This window comes from Dromiciops gliroides, chromosome 1 (genome assembly GCF_019393635.1).
Source record: "Dromiciops gliroides isolate mDroGli1 chromosome 1, mDroGli1.pri, whole genome shotgun sequence".
Taxonomy (NCBI): Eukaryota; Metazoa; Chordata; class Mammalia; order Microbiotheria; family Microbiotheriidae; genus Dromiciops; species Dromiciops gliroides.
The window spans coordinates 465,468,546-465,475,361 of NC_057861.1; the positions used below are offsets into that span (position 1 = coordinate 465,468,546).

The 6,816-nt window shown below is 31.1% G+C and overlaps 1 pseudogene; it reads right to left on the reverse strand.

Annotated features, from left to right (window-relative positions):
- Positions 1-269: 269 nt before the first annotated feature.
- LOC122750451 lies at positions 270-1,027 on the reverse strand (annotated as a pseudogene).
- Between the last annotated feature and the right edge of the window lie 5,789 nt (positions 1,028-6,816).

Sequence of the window (6,816 nt, forward strand, 5' to 3'; positions counted from 1 at the left end):
AAATAAGTTGTTTCTATATAAGACCAAGATTAAACATTATTGGTGGTTTTTTTTCTCCCCAGGGTACACTTAAGGGTAGTTTAATATACTGAACCGTATTTCAACAGAAATTCAATAGAAACACATTATTTCTGATCAAACAAGAAAGTTGCCTAGCCCACTTGCAATAGTTTGTATCTTTTAGACCAATTTTCATATGAATAATGACTAAAGAGTACGTGGTTTGCTCTTTAGATTGTAAAAAATATGTCATTGATTTTTGAGATATTTTAGCTCCTTCTTGCTAATTTATCAGCTTTTTCGTTGTCTGCAAATCCTGAATGACCAGTAATGTGCATCTATTTAATGTCTATGCTTTGAATAAGCATATTGATCTTAACAAAGTCTAATTTGTTAATGCATCTTTTCCTGTGCTTGTTTTCAAGCCATTTTTCTTCCAGTCTTTAACCCAACTCATTATACCACTTATAGCAAATATATTATCTGTGTAAAGAACCAGCTTACTGATGTTTTGATTCTTTGCTTTTTGATTGCTTTGCAGGAAGTATATATTTCTGCTCTTTGGTTTGTCTGTTGCCCAGGAAGTCTTTCACCCATATTTAGGGAATGTCCTGGCCCCCAATAAACACCAATGCCGGTTTGCTTTCCTCCTCCCATTACTGGAGCAGCAGCCATCTGTATAAACCACAGATGCACCTTCTATATAAGAAAGTATATCTTTGCAAAATGAAAGTACTGAGTCTGTTTTTTTGTTTGTTTTTCAAGCTTTGAGCAAGGTTCTTCCCTTATCATCAATTGATTCATAGAATCTCTTGTTTGGCTTCAGTTTGGGGTGTTGTGTGTTATATTTCTTTATCTGCTATGTTGAACAATCAGGGCTTTCAGTATTTTGGACAAAAACCCAAGCCTCATTGTCAGTAGCAAAGTTCTTGAACCTGGCAGCAGGACATCAGTTCACATGTGCTTAACATTCACTCTAGGTGGGGAGCAATCTGGTCTTGTGGCCCCTCCTAAAGACATAAAACATAAAACAAGCCAGTGCTCAGATGGCTAGGGCCACAGCTGCCAAAGGAACCTGTGGCTACTCAGGGGACAGTGAGCATGGCCCACTCTGGGGCATAGTGGTAGCTGGGAAGATGCTCCCTGCACCCAAAGCAGGAAAGGACACAGAACAAGGAGTCAGAGATTCTGCCCAAGTGGTCACTGTGACAAAACTTATTTGTAATGACTATAATCTAATAGCCTTTCCAATAAGACCAGAGGTGAAGTAAAATGACCATTATCACCACTGTTATTCATAATTGTCCTTGAAATGCTAGCTATAGCAATAAAACAAGAAAGAGAAATTGTAGTAATAAGAATAATCAATTAGGAAACAAAACTTTCACTCTTTGCAGGAATATGATAGTGTACTTAGAGAATCAACTAAAAATCTAGTTGAAACAATTAACAACTTTAGCTAACTTGCAAAATATAAAATAAATTCAAATGAATTATCAACATTTTGATATATTTTCAATCAACTCTGGCAGGAAGAGATAGAAAGATAAATTCCATTTAAAAACCTACAAACTATTTAAGGGCTTACCTCCTGAGGCAAACTAGGGCTTCTATCAACAAAAATTATAAAAAATTTTCACACAAATACTGGAGAAATATTAAATGTTCATGGGTAGCCTGAGCCAATATAATAAAAATGACAATTCTATTAAAATAATTTACTTATTCAGTGTCATAACAATAAAACTAAAAAAGAACTATTTTACAAATCTAGAAAAATTAGTTATAAGATTAATTTGGAAGAACAAAAGGTAAAATTTTTTTTAAAAAGATTAAAAAAAATGAAAAAGAAGGTGGCCTACTAGTAGCAGACATTAAAGTATTAAAAAAACAGTAATTATAAAGAACAATCTAGTACTGGCCAAGAAATAGGGTGGTGTATTAATGGAATAGATCAAGTACACAATACACAACAGCAACTGACCACAACATTCTAATAGTTAATAAATCCAAAGATCCATTTGACAAAAATTGCTGGAAAAGCTGGGAGCAGTTTGTCAAAAAGTAGGCATAGACCAACATATTATATCATATGCAATGCTAAGGTCAAAATGGGTACATTATTTAGTCATGAGAGATGATATCATAAGAAAATTAGGGGATCATGGAAAACTTTACCTGTCAGACCTATGGATAAGAGAAATGCTTTCTTTTGACCAAACAAGAGATGAATAGGATCACAGGAAGTATAGTGGATTATTTTGATTACATTAAATTTAAACAAAAAGTTTTTCACAAACAAAATAAGCAACCAAAATTTGGAATTTAGCAGGAGACTTGAACAGAATTTTACAGGATTTTTTTCTTATTTCTCAAATATGTAGGGAACTGAGACAAATTTATAAAATATAATAAATAAGTACCATCCCCCATTGACAAATGGTCAAATGATACAAAAAGGTAATTTTAAGAAAAAGAGATCAAAGCAATATATCATATGAAAAAATGCTATAAATCAACATTGATTAGAGAAATGCAATTTTTAAAAAATTTAAATTACTATCTTACACCTATCAGATTGGCTAATTTGACAGAAGTGGAAAATAACAAATCCTAGAGGGAATGTGGAAAAATTGAGACACATGCTCTGTTGGTGGATCCTCTGATTTAGCAACACTACAGGTAGGTTTGTATGCCAGAGGAATATAAAAAAAGAAAAGGATACACACTGATATGCACACACACAATTATTTATAGCAGGCTTTTATGGTAGCAAAGAATTAGAAATTGAGTGGATGCCTATCAATTGGGAATTGCTAAACAAGTTGTGATATATGATTGTGATAAAATATAATAAAAATGCTATAAGAAATGATGAGTGAAATAGTTTTAGAAAAACCTTGAAAGATTGTTATGAACTGATGTAAAGAGAAGTGAGGATAAAAAGGGGAATATTGCATACAGTAACAGAAATATTTTAGTGGTGATCACCTATGAAAGACTCAGCTACTCTAATCAAGACAATCACCTACAAAAATCACAAAGACTCATGATAAATAAAGCTAACCACGTTCAAGAAAACTGATGAATTCTGAGTGTAATTTGATGCATTTTTTTCACTTTACTTTTCTTGCTTTTTTTTTACCAACATGGCTAATATGAAAATATGTTTTGCCTGATTTCACATGTATAATTGGTATATTATTTGTCTTCTCAAAGGGTAGGAGAAAGACTCAATGAAGGGAGAGAATTTGGAATTTCAATTTTTTTAATTTTAAAAATAAAAATGGGCAGCTAGGTGGCTCAATGGATAGAGCACCAGCCCTGGAGTCAGGAGTACCTGAGTTCAAATCTGGCCTCAGACACTTAACACTTACTAGCTGTGTGACCCTGGGCAAGTCACTTAACCCCAATTGCCTCACTAAAAAAAAATAAATAAAGATTAAAAAAAATAAATATATCATAATTTTTAAAATTTCTTTTTACTTTTTGCAGGGCAATGAGGGTTAAGTGACTTTCCCAAGGTCAAACAGCTTGTAAGTGTCAAGTGTCTGAGGTCGGATTTGAACTCAGGTCCTCCTGAATCCAGGACCAGTGCTTTATCCACTGCACCACTTAGCTGCCCAATATATCATACTTTTTGTTTGAAAAGTAAAAAAGACATCAGTAGTCTGTTCAACAATATAATTCCAGAGGCATCAAGAAAAAACAAACTATGCATCTCCTGCTGATTCAGCACTCTAGGTACAGTCTGAGATTTATTTTTGGTGACATGGCCAATACAGGAAAGTCTTTTGCTTAACTATGAATAGTTCTTATAATGGTTTTGTCTTTCTTTTTCAATAATGTGGGGAAAACAGGAAAAAGGTTTAGAAAAAGATTCATTATAACAAATTAAATTTTTAAAAGAAAGCAGAATAGACATAAAAATAAACAATGCTAAAATATGTTCATATTTACTAACAAATTGCATTTATATAAGAAACACAAAAAGGGGCAAAGAAGAAATGATATTGGCAAAAGCAAAACTCCTCTGTGTATAATAAAATAAGTTAAATCTCAAAATGTATGAAATACATTTTTAGAAGAACCCTGAAATATAACTTGTTTTAATGACCAGTTTTAATAACAAATAATTATGAAAGATTGAGCTAGAATCCAGTTCTTCTGCATAGCACAAAGAACAATGAGTAAAAACAGAAAAATCCATTTTTATTTTCTATCTTTCATGTGAATGGCAAAATTTTTCCCATTAAAAGAAAATTCTATAATAGACCCAAAAAAAGGAATATGTAAAGCATGTTGCTAATAGGGAATTAATTTGTTTAAAAAAAAAGATTTGGGAACATTAAACTTTTAAAAAATTGTTTGAAAAGGTATTATACAAAAAAATTTGATAGTTAAGAATGGTATATGACAAAGTAAAATTCAAATTGGAAAAAAAATGAGAGAAAACAAGGTATTTTGGGCTTTCTAAATTAGCCTATCCAACTATACGGGTTTAAAGTTTAAAATGCAGTTAAGTACTCTTGGACCACTAATTCTGATTAAAACAGCTTTATTAATTAGACATTGAAATAACACACTTCAAAAATTAGAATTATATAAACTGACATTTCTCAGTCACCAGATCAGAAAGTCAACAAGGTAATCTGCATATATTTGGATAACAGGGCTTCTTTCATTCTCCTTATGCAAGACCCTGTGGTCTGACAGCCAAATTGTCCCTTGTCCATTAAATAAGTAGCCTAACATGTTTTAATAAAAACAAAATGAAAATAAATTAATAAAACACTAAGTAGGTCAGCTTAGAAGGAGGAAAACAATACATAAAAGGAAAAGGAGGGGGAAGAGGCTCTGGTCAAAGCACTTTGATGGAAGAAAAACCAATCTCTTCCAGCAATGAAGAGGTCAGGCAGGCAGCCTAGTTGTTTCTTCCCAACAACAGAGTTCTTTATCACTTCACTAGCTATCTATATAAAAAGCAGTACATCTACCACACAAGGGCTTAAGAGTGGAAAAAATAAATAAGTAATAAATATGACACTAAATAAGTTTACATTTAAATTCATTAAAGAAAGTATAACACAGTTCTAAGAGAGTGACAAATTAAATTAAAATAATAATGATAAAGAAATCACAGATATCACCTGCTTAAAATTAATAAACCTCCATTTTTTAGAAAAGTTCATATGTGGAATGGTCATTAGGGGAAAAATATTCCTATAGTGTCATTGAAAAGTTCTATGCAAATTCTAAAAGGCCAAAATTATACAATCAAGCATTCTCAAACGTTTTGTGTGTGTGTATCATGGTTTCCCTTGGCTGTTGAAGAATATAGAGTCCTCAGAATAATGGCTTTAAATGCATAAAATCAATTATACAGGATGCCAAAGCAAACTAATTTTATTGAAATATTTATAAAATTTTAAAGGTTAAATTATATATATATACAGTTTTTGTATATAACTCATTAAAATTAGGATCAAATAACAGTAATATGTAAAACTTTGAAGTTACATGTAAATTAAAAAACAGAATAATGATACTATTAACTAATAAATCAGAAAAGCAAAATATTTAAAAGATAGCACAATACAATTTATGAAATTCAGCAAAAACTATGATTAGAAGCAAATTCACATCATCATTCATAAAAAAGAAATAAAATTAATTAATCTTGCCACTAAAAGACAAATGATAACATAAAAAAATAAAGATTTTAAAAGTAAGGACAGAAATAGGTACTATGGAAAAACATAATTGAATCAATAAAACTAAGGTTTAGCTTTTGAGAAAACCAAAAATTGTCTCATTATTAGTGAATTTAAATTTTTAAAAGATAAAAAATAGCATATTCAATATGGAAAATGAAAGATCCTGGCAAGCATAAAAGAATTTAAGAATATTTCACACAGCAATAATCTAACAATCTAACAGATAACTGGGTGCATAGTATTCTGGAATTGGAGTCACAAAGAGCTGAGTTATAAACCTGTCCCAGGCTTAGTAGCTGTATGACTCTGGGGAAGTCACTTAACCTCTCTCAGCCTCATTTTCTTCATCTGTAAAATGGAGATGATAATAATAATAACCCTTACATCAGAGGTTAGTTATAATAAAAGAAGATAATATAGATGAATATCAATGGCCTAGACTGACATTTAAATAGACCAAAATAAATAAAATATCATAAAATAATTATCTTGTATACTGTCCCCTCAAAAAGAAATATTAAAAATGCAAGCAAACATTTTTTTAAATACAACACTACATTATTCAGGTTATTTTCAGCAAATCTCAAGTAGAAAATAATTCCTATATAACACTACCCAATATCTTTGAAGCAGATACAATCCTTATTTAAAACAATGTGAAAATAACATGAGAAATTAAAGTATAGACCAATTTTGTTAATGAGCATAAATGTAAAAATCACTAAACTAGAATGTTAAATTAACAAAATTATTCATGATGAATCAGCATCATTTTTAAAGAGGCATATAATTTGTTCAATACTAGAATGGTTGTTTCTCAAATAGTAGTTTCTAACCCACCTTTCTGAACCCATTCTGTGTGATTCTTGTCCAGATCCTACCATAAATTCACCATAGAATTTCCATACAACTTGCTGGAGGTCTTCCTTGATTTCCCTTTTCTTTGAATTCCCCATTGATTATATGGTACAACTTGTTGATACCCATCATGAACCACTCCATTGCCCTTTGTGTAATATATTTTCAGTTCTTAAATGACTATTGTGTTTTATCTGTCACTCCTATCCCGCAACATAAGTAGAATGTTGATATTAAAATG